The following is an 18,007-nucleotide window of genomic DNA, read 5'->3' on the forward strand; positions in this document are numbered from 1 at the left end:
AATTCCACAGCCATCCCCCAGGGGTGGTGTGGATCGGCAGTCATTGGAAAACTCTGAATTCTTCATCCCTACCCTAACTCACTGGGCAGGTGCCCCTGACTCGCCTTCACCGTCCTTAATGTCAACAGCCACCACACGTATGGGAGGCCAGGAAATGAAATGTGAAGTATCTACAACACTGGTGACTGTGAGGAACACGGAGCTTCGGTGGCCCAGGATGTCATCTTTCTGACAGAAGGCGGTAGGGCTCTCTCGCTGGTGGAGAAACTGAAGCTAGGAGGGGACACCAATTTGTCACGGAGTACAAGGAGGCACTCACACATGTATCCAGAGACCCCAGGAAGCTGGTGGCCACGGTTCTGTTAACAAAGGCATCAAAGAAAGCGAATGGAGACTCTGGGATGCATCGGCCACGGCTCGGGGCAACTAGGGGATAAGGGAAGGAGTAAACGATTTCCCAGAGTGGCTTTGGGCTTTCTGGCCTTGGACCTTAGAACCAAGAGGTGTCATGGCTTATGAATAAAAACCTGGGAGTGTGTGTGTGTGTGTGTGTGTGTGTGTGTGTGTGTGTGTGTGTGTGTGTGTATGTGTGTGTGTGTGTTTTGATGACAATGGCAATGCTACCCAGCAAGGCAGTGAGTATCTCCATGACTCTTCCTCTGTGAAATAGGGTACTCCTGGGCCAAACTCCTAAACGCAGCAGTGGGTAATGCACAATGCTTGGAAAAGGTCTATCTCAGAGTACAGACAGACATGGTGAGCCAACTCAGGTTGTCATAATCTGGAAACTATTTCCTAGATAAAGCCCTTGGACAGGACAGGGCTGGGCTGGGCTGGAGCTCAGTTGGTAGAATGCTTGTCTAGCATGCACAAAGACCTGGGGTTCAAGTCCCAGCACAGCACAGACTGGGCATGGTGGTGTACTTGGGAGTGAGAGGTTCAGGAATTCAAGGTCATCTTTGGCTGTATTGTGAGTTCAAGAACTAGGCTGCTAGTTCCCTCTCTCAAAAATAAGTCCTCAAATCATTGAAAGGAGCCCCTAATCCTTTCTCCAAATTGGACTAGGGATGGTAGTGCATTCCTTTAATCCCAGCACTCAGGAAGCAGAGGCATCACTATTGAGTCTGAGGTCAGCCTAGGGTACACAGTGAGAGCCTGTCACAGAAGAAAAAGACTAGAGAGTACAATTATAGGTGTGTTTTTCTAGGGAAAGGTCCGTGGCCTTTAGGGGACCCCTAAGGAGAATCTGAAGACCCCAGAGCGGCATGTGCTCATAGAAGACACAAAGAAACAAAGCCCCCTGGCCCAGGCCAGACAGGAAGACTTCCTAAGTGGTTTTTACCACTAGGGTGGCCTCAAGTCCCCTCATTCTTAGCCTCCAGGGGCTTCAGTGGCCAAATACACACCAGCCCCCCAACCTGTGAGAAAGCTGCTCTCCTAAGCTCAGCCGCATACTCTCCGGTCTCTTTCAGGACATCCCACCACCCTCTCCTCTCATACACTCTGGAAACCCACTCAGATTCTTAGAAATCGACTGGGGTGTCCCCCACACTCCACTACCTGTGTGCAAACTGAGTGTAGTAAGTGTGGACTGCGGATTGATTACGGGTCAGGTCCTGGAGGGCATGGGGCAGTCTCCGTGCCAGCAGGGGCGGGGGCTTCTGGGTAGACACCTGCTTAGGAGCCAGCAGTGAGGCTCTGGAGAAGTGACTCCAGGCACAGCCCCATAAAGACAGGTGGGAGAAGGATCGGGAAGCCTGGGTGTGGGGAAAGCAGATAAAAGGGCGGGAGATAATGTCCAGGCAAGGAGCCAGGTCACGAGGACTTTGGAAGGAAGGACAGGGCTTTCCACCTTAGAGAACCTGGAGCCACAAGAGGTGGCAAAACTGTCTTGTTTTCCAGCATTGTGGCCGCCTCCACCTGCCCTCTCTCCACGCAGGCGCCCATCATCCATCCCTTCTCTTCTTTTCCTTTTACATTGATTTGTGTGTGTGCGGGCATGGACAATGTGGTGTGTGTGTGGAGTAGAGAGTTAGTTCTCTCCTTCCACCTTGTGGGTCCCATGAGCTAAACTCAGGGCGTCAGGCTTGGCAGCGAGCATACAGAACCATCTCACTGCCCACATCTCAACTTTTTTTTTTGAGACAGGGTTTCATGGAGCCCCGCTGGAGCTTGCTCTATGTCTGAGGATGGCCTTGAACTCCCTGCCCACCAGCCTCACTGAGCCTCCCCACAGGCCTATCCTCCCACCCTCCTGGGCTCCTAACAGTGGTTCAGGCTGGTCCCCTCCCTGACCCAGAGTTCCCAGAACACCTGCTCTAACCCAGAGGACCTGACCTTGGTCCCTCTAAGCCAAGAAACTCTCCACTTTGCTCAGGAGGAGACATTGACCTTCACACCTGGGCGAGACTCTCCTCCTCTACAAGCACACAGCACAGGCCGGTGGATGGATTCTCAGTCCTGTGAACCTCTTCTTCGGGAGCTCCCCCATGCAACCTCAGCCTTGCCTCCCTCTGCCAACCCAGGGGTGTCTGAGCTCTCTTGTGGAAGGGTTGCCCCTCATACCACACCTCCACCTACCAGCTACACAGACCTGTAGCCTTGGCCATGCTTGATACTCTCTCGGACACCCTTTGCATCCACGAAACCACAACACTCACGGCCAGTTCCATCAGCGGAGGCCCATCCTCCCTTGGGAAACTGTAGGTGGCTTTGAGCAAAACATCCCAGGCTCAGGCAACTTCTTACTGTTAGCCACCGTGTCCAATGCCTGGAGAGAACACCCAACTTCAAGAAGCCTGCCAGGACGCATACCCCTGATGGAAACCTCTGCCCAACCTGGTCCGGGAACATGGATCCAGATCTCCCTCCCCCTGCCTGGGAGGCAAAGTTCTGGCTCACGGCACTCTAGGGGGCCACGCACCACAGGCCAGGAAGCTGGACACCTCAGTATGAGTCAGAATTAAGCAGCAGCGAATCTCAACTTCGGCAACAATCTGGCAAGGGGCCTTGGAGAAGTCAGTTCTCTGCCTGTGGAAAAGACAGCCGGCCAGAAGTAACCTAGGAGTCTAGCCTGTAGATTTTTTTCAACTACCTCTCCTTACCCGCCAACCCCCCCCCCACACACACACACACACCCCAGTGCTGGGGATGAACTCAGGTCCTCCTGCGTCTAAAAATATGCTCTACAGGCAGGTGAGATGGTGAGGCAAGCGAAAGGTGCTTGCAGCTAAGCACAAGTACCTGAGTTCAAACCCTGGGACCACAGGGTGAAAGAGGAGAACCAACTGTTACAAACTGTCCTCTGACTTCCCCTCACGGGTTGTGGTATGCACTCCCTCCTCACACACACAAATCAATACACAAATGTCATAAAGGGCTTTTTTTAAAGGGAGAGCAAAATGCTCTACCACTGAGCCAAGCAGTGTCTGTGCTCATAGAACACAGGCTAGAGAAAAGCAGCCCACGACAGACAGCACACATGTGGTGTCTGAAAGGCAGCACCGGGGGGGGGGGGGGGGGGGGACCCATCCAAATCTCCACACAAAGCCATCTACAGGGACGGCAAAGGAGGAGCCACACACCGATATGGTGAGAGGCCACAGCCCAGAGCAGCGGGGAGTCACAGGGACGCCTGAGAAGGCAGATGTATAATGGGATGTGTTCACACTGTCATTACATTTCTAGAAGTGTTATCACCGATCATATAATGTATATAGATGTACATATGGATCTGGACTAGTACACATATCACATGTAATTTTGTTCTTTTTTTTGTTTTGAGATGGAATCCACTCTGTGTGTGTGTATGTGCGCACGCAACATGCATATAGGTACACATGTGTATGGGTACATGTGTGCAGGTAGAGGTCAAAGGACAACCTAGGGTGTCATTTCCCAGGCACTTTCCACCTCTATAAAATATTTTGTGGGTCCTGGGGCTCGAACTCAGGTCCTCAGGTGCCTTTTCCTAGCTGAGTGACCTCACCTTTTCTTGAGACAGGGTCTCACTGACACTGGGGGTTCACTGACAAGCTAGCCTGGCTGGCCACAGCACCCCAGGAATCCATACCCGTCTCTGCCTCCCCAGTGCTGGGGGACTGGAAGTGTGCACTATGACACTTGACTATTTTTACAGGGTTTGGGGGACTGAACTTGGGTCCCTTATGTTTGCAAAGCAAGCACTTCAGACACTGAGCCACACAACCCAGCACACCCACACATTCTCTCTATACATGTGACCTGTCATGCACACATATACACACATACAGTAAAATTTACTTTGTTTTCCCATGTGTGTGTATGTGTATGTGTGTGTATTTGTGTGTGAGTATGTGTGTATATGTATGTGTGTGTGTGTATGTGTGTATATGTATGTATATGTGTGTGTATGTGTGTGAGTGTGTGTGTGTATGTGTGTGTGAGTGTGTAAGTGTATGGAACTAGAGCTGTAAGCACGGCTGAGCTGCCTGGCAGGGGTGCTAGGTTTCGAACTCTGGTCTTCACAATAAAACAGCAAGCAATCTTAATCATCGAGGCACCACTGCCCCCCACATATTTTTTAAGTAGATTTTTATTAGAAATTGAGTTAAATAATTATCTCTCACTTCTGCTATGTTGGCAAGGGGGTGGTTAGGTACAAAGTTGGCTACGTGTTCTCCAGTAACAAAAGGAAGGCACAGCTAGCTCCGGGCTTCTTAAAAATCAAGGTGAGGGCTGGCAGGATGGCTTAGCAGGTAAAGGCGCTTGCTTGCCACCTAGCCTGACCACCTGAATTCTATCCCTGTGGCCCAAAGAAGAGAGAAGTTTGTCATTTGACCTATACACAGATGGTGGTACACACACACACACACACACACACACACACACACACACACACACATGTAACTTGAAAATTTTTTTTTCTTTTAATTTGTTATAGTAGAGAGCCATGAAAAGGGTCACACTCGGGAAAGGAAAGGTCTGGGTGGACACCAGAGAATTCTGTTCATCCAAGTAAGGAACCAGGAACTCTAACAAAACAAAAGAAGGAGCCTCGAGCCAAGCCTGGCAGAAGCCTATGAGGCCAGCACTCAAGAGGCCAAAGTAGGGCTGCAAGTTAATTGCCAGCCAGAGCAATTTAGTGAGAGCCTGTCCCAAGTTAAAAGTGAAGGTTAGAGTCATAGCTCAGTAGTAAACATTTGCCCAGTGAGGGGCTGGGGGTGTAGCTCAGTGGTAGAGCCCCTGCCTGGAATCCCCCAGTGAGGGGCTGGGGTGTGGCTCAGTAGTAGAGCTCCTGCCTAGAATCCCCCAGTGAGGGGCTGGGGGTGTGGCTCAGTGGTAGAGCCCCTGCCTGGAATCCACTACACACCAAGGAATACGCATGCCCATACTCATATACACACAAAATAAATGTAAGTATAAAATGTAAAGGGGGGAAAAGGTGGAGTTGTTGTGAAGCCACCTGCTGTTGACTTCTGCCCTCCACACAGAGGCACACACATGTGCAAGTGTGCTGCTACATACAACACACCCCTGTTATGTGCACAGTGGGTCTACAAAGAATGATACTGAGTGAAGGGTGCTCGCCCTAGGGGCTGAGTAAATGGCCTAGTAAGTAAAGTGCTTGCTGAACAAGAGTGAGGATCTAAGCTGGAACCCCCAGGTCCCAGGTAAAGCTGGGCACAGTAGTACATGTCTAAATCCCAGTGATCCTAATGAGATGGGAGGTGGGAACACAAGACTCCCTGAGTGCTCATGAGCCTGTTAGCTTGGCAAAACAGGAAACCCTGCCTCGAAGCAGGTGGAGGGCAAGGATGGGCACCCCAGGCTGTCCTGAATTCCATAAACATACATGTCTTGGCAAGCGCATGCCCGCACACATAGTAACTCATGTCATACGCACGCACACAGAAGGCATTGGACCTGAAGGGCAACCAGGCATGGTGATGCCTGCCTGTAACCCCAGCACTGAGGAGGCACAGGAGCCCACGGCCATCCTTAGCTGCAGAGCACACTAGAAGCTATCCTGTGCTACATGAGACCCCGTCCTTACACGCACACTAAAAGACAGCACTCAACAGGTGGCATTCCACGACTGTGAAACACTGATGCCACCACCGCCGGCCCTCGGTGGCCCAGGAGCCAGATGACAGCCATCAGGGACAGATGCTGGGTGGGGCCTGGAATGTGCTGTGTCTAGATGAGGTGTGACTTACACCAGAGCATGCGCTGGCCGGGACTTGTCAAAAGGCAAGGGTGGACCCTGTATATTTTATTGTATGTAAATTACGCCCGGGGGGGGGGGGGGATGATGATGGGAAAGAAGATTCACAGCACTCCTTCATTACCCGAGGGGCAAAAAGTCCAAGACACCTCTAGAGGATGTTTCCAGACACTACTGATATGGTCTTTCATATATTATGTGTGTGTGCGCGTGTGTATACATATATACTTGTATATATGTATATATATATACTTAATATATAGAATACTTTTATGTGTAAATTATTTATTTTTTATAAAATATAAACAACGTACACTATTTTTAAAATTATCTTTAAAACTATATTACATATACACATATATGTACAATAAAGTTTAATTTATAAGTTAGGCATAGCAAGAGATTAATAGCAACAGAAATCAGATAGATCAATTAGGGCTGGTGAGATGGTTCGTGGATCAAGGTGCCTGCTACACAAGCCTGGAGACACAGAGTTCAAGCTCCAAACACTGTCAACACGAAAGGAAAGAACAGACCACAGCTGTCTTTTGACCGTTACAGGTCTGCCTTGCCTGTGTATAGACACACACAATAATAAAATTGTAAAATAGAATAATTTAAACAATCTACCAGAAATGACGTGGACGTTGTTTCTCTGAAGATGGTTTTTCAAGACAATTACCATGTATTTTATTTTGAGGCAGAGAAGGGCTCATGTAGCCCAGGCTGGACATAAACTTCCCACATAGTTGAGAAAAATCTTGAACTTCTGATCCTCCTGCCTCTATCTCCCAAGCACTGGGATAACAAGCATACCACACCACGCTCAATTTGAGATGTCAGGGCTTGATCCTAGAGCTCTGTGCACATAGGCAAGCACTCTACCAAATGAGCCACATCCTGTCCTGGTGTGTGTGTAGACCGTATTTGTGTACATGCGTGTGCAGGTGCCCAGAGGCCAACGGAGAATGTGCAGTGCCTTGCTCTATGACACTCTGCCTTTCTCTTTTGAGGCAGGGTCTCTCACTGAACCTGGAGCTAGGCTGACAGCCAGTGAGCCCCCAACTCTGCCCTGTGCTAGGGTAACCGACACGCAAGTGGCCATGCCCACCCTTTGATGTGGGTGCTGGGATTCCAGCACAGGTCAACATGCTTGTGCAGAACCACTTTAACAGGAAACAGTGGGCCGTCTGTCTAGAGCGTGGAGGTATTTTTAACTCATTTTTGCTTATTCATATTTCTTTGTTTTATTTTGTGAGGCAGTGTCTTCTGTACCCCAAGCTGGCTTCAAATTTGCTACGTGTCTAAGGATGGTCTTGAACTCCTGATCTTCCTGCCTCCACCTACCAAGGGCTGAGATTCACGCATACATCACTACACTGGGATTTTCAGGGGGTTTGTTTGTTCTGAGGCAGTCTTGTTCTGTAGCCCAGGCTAGCTTGTGCTCTTCCTACTTCAGCCTCCCAAGCGCTGGAGGGCAGATGTGTACCATGATGCCCGGCCTCAACGCATCTTACTACACTGCATTCACCCCTCTTACTCAACTTGAGTAACTGAAACCGTGAAGTAGAGGGGCCATCACGAGGCACCTCGGCAACTACCAATCCCCCCAAAGAGCCCTCTCTCCCCTACACCAGGCATTCAAGGCACCGCATGTACCCCAGGAGAGGCAAGAGAGAGGTTAAGGTCCAGCGTATCGGAGAGACCCAAGCTGTGGAAGTCAGCCCACCCTGCATCTGGACAGGCAAGCTGCAGGAGTGCCCATACGTGGTCAAAGTCCCTGGCATCATTAACAACGGTCCCACCACCTTAGACAAGTATCTCAGTTCACTGCCCCCCCCCCCACTCCCCAGCCTGCTCAGGACAGAGGAAATTAGGGAAGGGTCACCCAAGAATCATGAGTTCCCTCCAAGCAGAGGGCAGGACAACGCCAGCAATAGGAAAGGGGCAAAGGCAGCTGAGTCTGGCTGGAGATGGGGGAGGGAGGGATCCTGAGTCATCCACCTTTTATTTCTCTGACCCAATCAAACTGCAGAAAGAGCAACGCTGTCGCCCATCTCTAGAGCTCTCCCGCCAGCTGTGACCAACACACTTCACCCCCGATGCCGGTGCAGAGCCTGGCACACACTGAACACTCGGCCACACCAGACTGCGGTTAACAATGGGGTTCTCAAGAGAAGCCAGACTTAACTATTCTCACGCTTCTGAGGCCGAGAGGAAAGGACCAGCCCTGCCACCTAGCCAGAGTCAGAAGGAGCAGAGCCAGGTCTAAAGCCCAGGCAGCTGACCCAGTCACGCCGGGGACACACCACTATACAGAGGCTACAGCCCCACTTCTTCCACACCCCCTGATGAGAACAATTCTTTTTTTTTAATGTATTTGTTCTTGAGTGTTTATGGTCAAAACCAGGGCTTCACACATGCTGCTGGTTCACAGTCCCAGCCTCTCACTGGGGGATTCTGGGTACACTACTGATATCCTACATCCACGGCCCTCGTTATATCTTTATTTTTATTTATTGGTTTTCCGAGACAGGGTTTCTCTGTGTAACAGCCATAGCTGCCCTGGAACAAGCTCTATAAACCAGGCTGGCTTCTAACTCAGAGATCCTCCTGCCTCTCAGAGTGCTGGGATTAAAGGCATGCGCCACCGCCACCACCACCACCACCACCACCACCACCACCACCATCTCCTCCTCCTCCTCCTCCACCACCACCACCACCAGCAGCAGCAGACTCTCTTTTTATTTTTAACACTAAGTTTCTCAGGTTGACCTTGAACTTCCTCTGTATTCCTGGCAGGACTTAACTCAGGATTCTCTTGCCTCAACCTCCCAAGTAGCTGGGATTTCAGGCTCACACCACTACACCCACAGCATTAGAACCTGTACCCCACACTCCATGCATCCAAGGTGCGAATCCCCAAACCTAGGCATTCAGACAGAGGCCCATGGGGGTGAGACCTGATAAGATCAAGACAGAGAAATCATTTAAGTACCCAAATGGAGAACTCGGAGACTGGATAAGCAAGCCAAACCCCACATGCCTTGTGATCTGTTTGCCCCACCTGAGAAATGGGCTTAGTGCCACCCCCTCACAGCACAGGGCAACCCCTGGAGATGGTAAAAGACCCCAGAAACAATACAACAAATAACAGCTGGTGTTAGGACATGGTACCATTGAAACGTCAGTATAAACATCCCGGCAGAAGAGGGGTAACAAACCAACTGCCTTGATCTCCGGGTGGGCGCTTTTACATTTCCCTAACAGAAAGTGAAAATCCTGACCGCAGAGATGGCTCAGTGGTTAAAATGGTATTGTATGAGCTGGGCAGCGGTGGCGCACGCCTTTAATCCCCAACACTTGGGAGGCAGAGGCAGGCGGATCTCTCAATTCGAAGCCAGCCTGGTTACCAGAGTGAGTTCCAGGACAGCCAGAACTGTTACGCAGAGAAACCCTGCCTTGGAAAAAAAGGTGTACGGTAGGTCCAGAAGACCCAAGCTCACCAAGGACAATTCTCGACACCCACATCATCTGCCTCACAACCGGCTTTAACTCCAGCTCCAGGGGATCTGACACCTCTGACCTTCCTGGGCACTGCACTCACATGCACGACTCCCACTACCTCCCACATACATGTAATTTAAAAATAAAAATAAGTTTAGAAAATCAAACTGTGAAAATAATTATAACAAAGTGAGCCCGGGAGTCTCCTTCAGAGACTAGGCCTAGGCTGGCAGCCTTTGGCAATTCAACCATTTAAACTTCACAGCCATCCAAGGAAGGGGGATGTTCTGTTACCCAAAGGCAACTGAGGCTAGATGGTATGAGACCTCAGTCTGGTCTAAATAGCGAGTTCCCAGCCAGCCAGGGCTTCATAGGGAGACCCTGTACAGAAAATCAAAAATTAAAAAAACAAGAACCTTAAAGAAAAAAATAAGCCAGCTGGGCAGTGGTGGTGTAGGCCTTTAAGCCCAGCACTTGAGAAGCAGAGGCAGGCATATCTCTGTGAGTTCAAGGCCAGCTTGGGCTACACAGAGAGTTCCAGGACAGCCAGGGCTACACAGAGAAACCTTGTCTCAAAACACAAAAACAAAACAAAACAAACACATGCTGCCAAACCTGATGACCTGAATTTGATCACCAGGTCCCACGTGGTGGGAGGAGAGAACTGCCTCCCTCAAGTTGTCCTCCGACCTCCACACACTCACCGTGGACACTCCTGCATCCCCACACATTCATCAACAGGATGCAAGACTGCAACTGGGGAGAAAACCCAGCGGGTAGAGGTGCTCTCTGTGCAAGCCCGGGGAACTGAGTTCTAGTTCAGACGCCCAGAACTCGGGGGAAAAAAAAGCCAGGTGTGGCCGGGCGGTGGTGGCGCACGCCTTTAATCCCAGCACTCGGGAGGCAGAGCCAGGCGGATCTCTGTGAGTTCGAGGCCAACCTGGGCTACCAAGTGAGCTCCAGGAAAGGCGCAAAGCTACACAGAGAAACCTTGTCTCGAAAAACCAAAAAAAAAAAAAAAAAAAAAAGCCAGGTGTGGTCAGGCAAGACGACAGCCCCTGCACTGAGGGAGAGGACGGGAGTCAAAACACAGTGACTGACAGCTGCCAGCTGGTTCCAAGCTGAGACTCCCTGTCTCAAAAGAATACGGTGAGAGGAGTGACAGCACAAGACACCTGGAACCTCCCTCTGGCCTCTGCACCTGCACAGGCATGTGCACGCGCACGCGCACACACACACACACACACACACACACACACACACACCACATATACACTCATACATGCACACACACACACACACACACACACACACACGCACACGCACACGCACACACCCCACATATACACTCATACACGCACATAGAAAGTAAAGTAAAATGCCAATCCTGGGGCACTGGGTGGAACTCAATGGCACAGCATGTGTAAGAAATAGAGAAGACCCTCTACAGACCCGTCATCCAAACCACCGGGGAACTGACCGAAAGAACGGCTCAAGGACTTGGGACCTGGGAGACGGCTGTGCAAGCCTGACAACCTGAACTCAATCCCGGGATGTAAAAGCCAGAGTATCTATGATGCCAGCATTCCCACTGTGAGATGGGCTGCAGGCACAGGAACCTTCCCCTCAGCTTTCAGGCTGACTAGTCTGGAGCACCCAGAACAGGGGCAAACAGTGAGAGAGACCTGACTTCCAACAAGGGGGAAGGTGACGCTGCCCACTGAACTTCGTATACATACAACCATGGACAGACACATACACGCAAATAAATGTTTTCTAAAATGTTCAAGGACTGTGTGGGCAACAAAATCTAAAATAAAAAGATGTGTCAGGGAGTGACTCAGTGGTAGAGCCCCTGCCTAGAATCCCCCAGTGAGGGGCTAGAGGTGTGGCTTACTAGCATGCAAGGAGACCCTGAGTTCCAGATCCAGCACTGTGAAATCTAGCATCCTGTTTTGTGCCTCTCCATTACAAATTCTCAGTCCAGCCAGGTAGGTTGAAAAGGCTGCTTGGAAAAGGAACTGGCTGAGATGGGACAGACCCCAGACACAGTGACTCAGGAACTTCACCAGAGTTGTATTCCCTCAAGCTACGGGCTAAGGCTGGTCCTGGGTTTCATGGAGAGAGAGACAGAGAGACAGGTCCAGAGCCAACAAGCCCTATCAGGCCAGCAAGTTGCCAACTGAAATTCAGACCCACAGCTGGGTTCCAGAGCCAAGGTCCTGCTCTGCACAATTACACACGAGATGCAGGCCATGAGCAGGGGAATGAAGCAAGGACACCATGGGATACAAATACCATGAGGCCTTTTAAGGCAGCTCAGCAGACAGGCTGGATAAGAACATCCAGGATGGAGAATGACTTCCTTAAGGTACAGCATCCCAGACGCCTCTGGGAGCTACCAGGCCTTGATCCAGCAGGCTGGCAAGACATGGTAACATAGCCTCACTGTCACAGGAAATGAAGTTTGTGTAGCCAGTAGAATACCACAGAGCCCCCCCCCCCCGCCCCCCAAAAAAAAAGATGGAAAAGTCACACTGAAGGTGTTCTAGAAAATTAAGGTGAAAAAGGCACAGGGCAGGACAATGGGAGAATGTGGGGCATGCTGTACAAAATCAGTTTCTCGGGAGACAGACGTGCACACAACCTTAGAGTTGAGAAGTCCCTGGGGAGGAAGCCGGGGGAAAGATGGAAGGCAGGGGAAGAAATGAATCTGGTGTGGCAGACTGTCAGCCAACTGGAGATAGAGGTAGGAGTGTGAGGAGTTCAGGGTCATTCTCCGAGCTAGCCTGGGCTAAGTGGAACCAGTGTCTTAAAAGGGGGATGGGTGCCAGTGAGATACCTCAGAGGATAAAGGTGATTGCCGTCAAGCCCGATTGTAGACAGAGTTCAATCCCTGGGAACCACATGGTAGGAGAGACCAGAGTCCTGCAAGTTGTCCATAAGACCTCAACGAGTGCATGCCCACACTCATAAATAAATAAGAGTCAAAACAAAACCAAAACAATACACAAAACTCTGAAGCAGGGAGGAGGATCCAGCGGGCCAGCTTCAACTTCCTCCTTGGAGTATCTCAAGCCACCCAGACAGAACTAATCAAGCCCTGCAGCAGGGAGTCCAGCATATCTCCTGCTGACCTGGGTTCCAGCACAGCACTGACCTAGGGCCTGGCCCCTAACAGCCGCCCCCCCCCCCCTGAAAACAATAGAAGAAACAGAAACAATGACACCCTCTGCCTCTTCAGCCACCAGACAGATCCCAGGAATACACACAAGGCATACACAAAATTCATTGTCCCCCAAACTGGAAATGCCTTCAGAAAGCTCCTCAGGCCGTCTCCTAGGGAGCCTTCCTTGCCTGTCCTGGAGACACAAAGGCTTCAGTCAATTGGGACCAGTCAAACAGGGGCTGTTATAGGCAGAGAGGGAACTAGGGGTGGGGGGAGGAATCCTTGGGGACCACTCAATTTAGCACTTCCCGACCTTGCTTGAAGCTATGGTGTGGCATATCCTTCATAGCTCGGGACAAAAAAACAAAACAAAACCAGAAAGCAAAGAGATGGGGGGGGGGGTATGACCCTGCTGGGGAGAGGGAGCCAGGTGCAAGGCGGATGCTGGGGGCTGCATCCAAGAACCAGGGGAGGAGACCAGGATGAGATGACCTAGGCCTCCCACCCCAGCTCCTGCCTTGCAGGGTGGGAGCAGGGAAATGGCAGGCCTGCCTGCTTCCAGCCCAGGCTCCTTCGAAGGAATGCCATGTTTTCCTGTTTCCAATTAACATCCCCCAGCAGCAGCCCTCTGCATTCTTGAGACTAGGAGTCAAGGAAGCCTGGGGGAATGGGGGGGGGGGGGGATCCTCCTGGAAGGCTGGCTGGTGTCTGGCCTTAGGGCTAGAGAACCTGACCTAGACCCTAGAACCTCCTTCCCCTCTCCTCCCAGGTGACCCAAAGGCTTGATACTGTCATCTGGTCTTTCTGGTCCTTCTGTAGGCCAAGGCAGCCCACACCCTCCATATCCTGAGGAAGGGTTAGCAAAGGTGTCAAGAGGTTTCCGGGAAGTAGACAAGACACGGGACTGTCCCCCTTTGGGCCTAATTCAAGTTTCTCCCATCTTCCCCAAGTGGGCACCTCTCTTCAGGACACACTGAATGTCAGAAGTCAGTGTTCCCCAAAGCCCCTTTCCTCCAAGTGAGCCCTGCCTCAGGGTTATCCTCAAGTTATGTTATCCTTAACAAGGGAAGAGATCAGTCGGGGAGCATGGGTCTGTCAACACCCCTAGAATCAGAGCCTATGCTGCATGAAGAACCCTTTCAACCTTGTCGTCGGCCCTTGCTGCCTGGCCGACGCAGGCGAGCACAAACCCGGCCTCAGTTTACCTTCCTGTAAAAAGGACTCAGCAGCACTCTCCCTCCAGTGAGCACAGCCCAGCACTGGAACAAGAGTGTTGGGCGACCACGCTTATTCTGTTCCCTCACACTATTCATGCCTCCACCACACCCCCAGGCCATGCCTGTCCTAAACTAAGATGAAATAGAAATCACACTTTTGTCTACTCCCTTCCCTCGGGTCAGGTCAGCTCAAAGAAATTTCATTTTCACAGTGTGTGTGTGTGTGTGGGGGGTAACTGACCCAGGCAGGTTACAGACCTGCCTGCCTAAGATTAGGGCTAGCCTGAGATACAAGTTCTTTCTCAGCTGTTACCAAAACACCATGTGGGTCCCCGGGCCAGAGAAGCAGACAGACACCACTACAACAGTCCCAGTCCAACAATCGGGGCGGCTCCCCTCTCTGCAATCAAGTGTCGGCCACCAAGCCAAGTCCCAGTCAGATGAAGTGGTGGGTAACAGTGGGGCTGGGTCCCAAGCGATGCCAAGCCTTCATCCAGCTAGACCGGGGGTCCCCCTGTCCCGACACACACTAGACACAGGTGAAAGCATCCATCCAGCTGAGCCCTTTCAGGGGAAAACATCTGGCAGATCCTTCCAAAAACCCAGGTCCACTGAAATCAAAAGGACAAAGTACTAAGAGCGAGAGGCAGCTGGTTTGAACTAGACTGGATAAACGCTAGGGTGTCGTGAACTGGGGTTCAGAGTGACCGAGATGTGTGACCTTAGTCTCTTAACCACTCTAGGCCTCAGTGAGTCTGCCTGGAAAATGGGAACACTCGTTGTACTCACTCACTCCTCAGACTGTAACCAGGGTAGAAAACATTTAGCAGTCGCCAATCCGGGGTAGAGAGTGGTTATTTCCGGCTTCTGGGAGGTGGGGGAGCTACAGAGGAAGGCAGGGTACCGAGGTAAACAACTGATAAGTCCCATGGGGCAGAGGAAAGGGGTGGTCTCAAAGCGTGGCTTCCCTTGTTTCCTCATCTTGGGGGTTGGGGTCAGAGTTGACCTAGCGTGCAGGTGTGGGGAGAGGCTGTGTGCCAAAGATCTCTTGACTTCCAGCCCGGAGTCTTGGGTGTTCTCTACACGTCCCCAGATTTTCTTACACTACATTGGGAGGGGAGCGACAAAGGGGGATGAACGGTTAAGACTTGGGGTGGGGTACCAAATGCAAGCGCACAGGCTGGGGACCTTCGAGGGCCCTGTCACCAAGACTACCCCTGGAGAGCTGACCCGGCAGCCTCTGACCCCACCTCCAGGGACGTTCAGCTGCTCCGAACCACAAAGCAAAACAAAGGGGCGCGGAGAGGAAGGAACCACTATGCCTTCCAATCACCGCGGGCGCCCGAGCCCGCGCCCTCCCGCGGCTCGTCACCGGGTCCGCCGGCTGGCGGAGGCCCAAGGCCTGGCTGGGCAGCTCCCTGGTCCCTTGTCTCCCCGCGGCTGCCGGTGACAGGAGCTGAAGAAGCAGCCGGGGTAGCCAAAGCGATGGGAAAACCAGATGGTCCCAAGCCTCCTCCTCCCTCCTCCTTCCACCTACCCACCCACCCATCCATCCATCCCATTCCTCTCCCTCCGAGCCCGCGGCCTGGCAGCCCTCCGCAGGGACCTGGCCGGGATCACCCCGGGGGAAAGGACTGCCTTTGTCTAAAGGTCACCACCCGGAGCGCGGTGCCCGGGTTGGGCCTGGTGCCTCCCATTCCCAGGCCCACGGAGTTGGAGCTCAGGGGCCACCCCAAATCCCAGGAGGTGACAGGCGTGGAGGCTCCCCTTTCCCCTTCCTTTGATCCCCAGAAACAGGCCCCCTGCGGGACCAGACAGCTGAGGGGGCGGGGGTCCCCTACGCTCCCTGCCAGGGGTAGGGGAACCAAGTCAACTCCTCTCATTGTTTAGGGGCGATGGAGAGAGGGAGACCCAATGGCCTGCATCCCAGTTCATCACTCCCTACAAGCCTGCAGAGGACCCCCGGTTCTCCCAGGCACCCCCAAGAAGGACTTGGGGAGGGGGGCGCACGGGACGCGCGACAGGAGGGGGAGGAGATGGATCCAGCTGTCTCTCTATGGCTCTCGCCTCTCCCCAGAAAAGGCGGGGAGCACGAGGAGGGGAGGGGGTCCCCAAGGCGGGTGGGGGGTCCCCGCCCCTCCCCCCGTGGGACGTTTCGCGCTCGCCCCTCTCCTCCGTTGCATTGTATCCCGGAGAGGAAACCGGGGCGCAAGGTTTGGGATCGGGGCGCAATGAAGGGGGAGATCCCTGCAAGATCGGGGCGGCGGCGGTGGCGGGAGAGAAGAGACCTGGGATGGGGGTGCGCGGATAGTGGTGGGCGCCGATCACCAAAAAAAAAAAAAAAAAAAAAAATCCAGTCTCAGCAGCGGCGGCGGGCGCTGCGCCCCGGTTGGGGGGCTGAGTGTGGAGTGTCGGGGGGGAGTGGGTTCGGCCCCAGCTCCGGCTCTCCCCCCTCAACACACACACCCTCGCCGCCGAGCCCCACTCCCTCCCTCGCTTTTGCGCCCTGTCACAGCCCCGACTCGCAGGTAGAGAGAGTTAAGAGATTTAAAGAGAAATTGCTACATTGTGAGAAACTCACCCTGATGTTTGAGCAGCCGTCGGCGCGGGGTCTCCGGGACGGCCCCGCACGGGCTGCACAGGGAGGACCCAGAAGGGGCCGGCCGGCCGGGCCGGTCAGCGCACTGCCTGATCGCATGGCGGGGCCCGGCTCCGCTGCGCCCGGGCCCGCCACCGCCCTTGCAACGAAGCGGCCCCGCGTGGCCCCGGCCCCGCGCCCCGCTCCGGGGAGCGCCCCTCGGGTATGCAAAAAAAAAAAATTTTTTTTAATTAAATGCAAAAAAAAAAAAATTCTTGCTGGTTTTGTGTCCCGCCCCCCCTTCCTCCTCCTCCTCCTCTTCCTCCCCTCCGCCCAGCTAGGAGGAGGAGCGTCGAGAGGCTCCGCCTCTGGTGTAGCAGATAACCAATCGTGGTGATGAGAGCTAGAGCGGCGGTTCTGGTAGCCAATAAAAGAGTGCACACTTTGTGGGCGGGAGCACGGAGTGGCAGCACCGCCCCCTTCTCTTGGCACGGCTCGGCTGCCGGAGTGCCTGCTCGGCTCCGGTGCAGTGGGTCGGAAACTAGCAGCTGGGTTCAGGTTGGTGGCGGTGCAAGAGGAGCTGGAGGGTTTGTTCGTGCCCGTCCACATCCCCGCGGCAGGTCCGCCTAGGGAAGAAGTGTTGTGCTCCCTGGCCCAAGATGGTGGCTTCTGCGGGATGATGCGCCCCAAGACGCCTCAGAAGACGTGCTGAGATCTACTGTCGAGGCTACAGGAGGATGTGAGACAGTGCTGCTGCTCCGCGTCGGACTCAGAGAGTGCCGGGGATGGCAACATTGAGGGTGACCGGGACTCCAGGCGTGGCGTATCAAGTCTTTCCGAGCCTAGGAGTCTTGAGCTGCTGTGGCGCGGGGACCATGGTCGGACCTGCTAGAGAGCCTGCTCAATGGCTTTCGGACAGCGCAGATCTGAAGCTTAGAATCCTTTGCGCGACGCTTGGAGTCACAAGTCTGTTTATTCGCAGAGCACCTGGTGAGCGGGCGTTTTATCCCTGAGCAGCGCGTCCCCAGACCTCTCTGGCCTGCCTTCCCCGACCGCACTGACCTGATCACTTAACATTCAGGTCTCACGTACCCTTCTGTTACTCCCGGGCCCCAGAAAACCTGGTGCATGCACACAGTAGGTATCAAATAAATTTGTGTCGCATAAACGACTGATTGATCTGTTTTTTTAAGCCTTATCGTTGATCCCATGTTGTCACTACCCATAATATTTATTTCAGCATACATTTTAATTGTTTGGGGTTTTTTGTTTTTTTGTTTTGTTTTAAACGAGGTCTTGCTACGAGGCACAGGCTGCACGCTCCACCTGCC

General features: G+C 52.8%; 1 protein-coding gene across 6 annotated transcripts in view; it reads right to left on the reverse strand.

The window, feature by feature from the left end:
* Bicra (BRD4 interacting chromatin remodeling complex associated protein) overlaps positions 1 to 16,909 on the reverse strand; it is a 76,348-nt gene extending 59,439 nt beyond the window's left edge. For 2 of the 6 annotated variants that reach the window (XM_076572077.1, XM_076572073.1), the window contains exon 1: positions 16,680 to 16,906. The gene's annotated coding sequence lies outside the window, so the exon portion shown is untranslated. Of the gene's footprint in view, positions 1 to 14,887; positions 15,565 to 16,679 lie in introns of those variants that run through there. The other 4 variants (XM_076572057.1, XM_076572066.1, XM_006991448.4 and 1 more) reach the window with 4 other exon arrangements.
* Positions 16,910 to 18,007: the final 1,098 nt, after the last annotated feature.

The sequence above is a fragment of the Peromyscus maniculatus genome, chromosome 1 (genome assembly GCF_049852395.1).
Source record: "Peromyscus maniculatus bairdii isolate BWxNUB_F1_BW_parent chromosome 1, HU_Pman_BW_mat_3.1, whole genome shotgun sequence".
Lineage (NCBI taxonomy): Eukaryota > Metazoa > Chordata > Mammalia > Rodentia > Cricetidae > Peromyscus > Peromyscus maniculatus.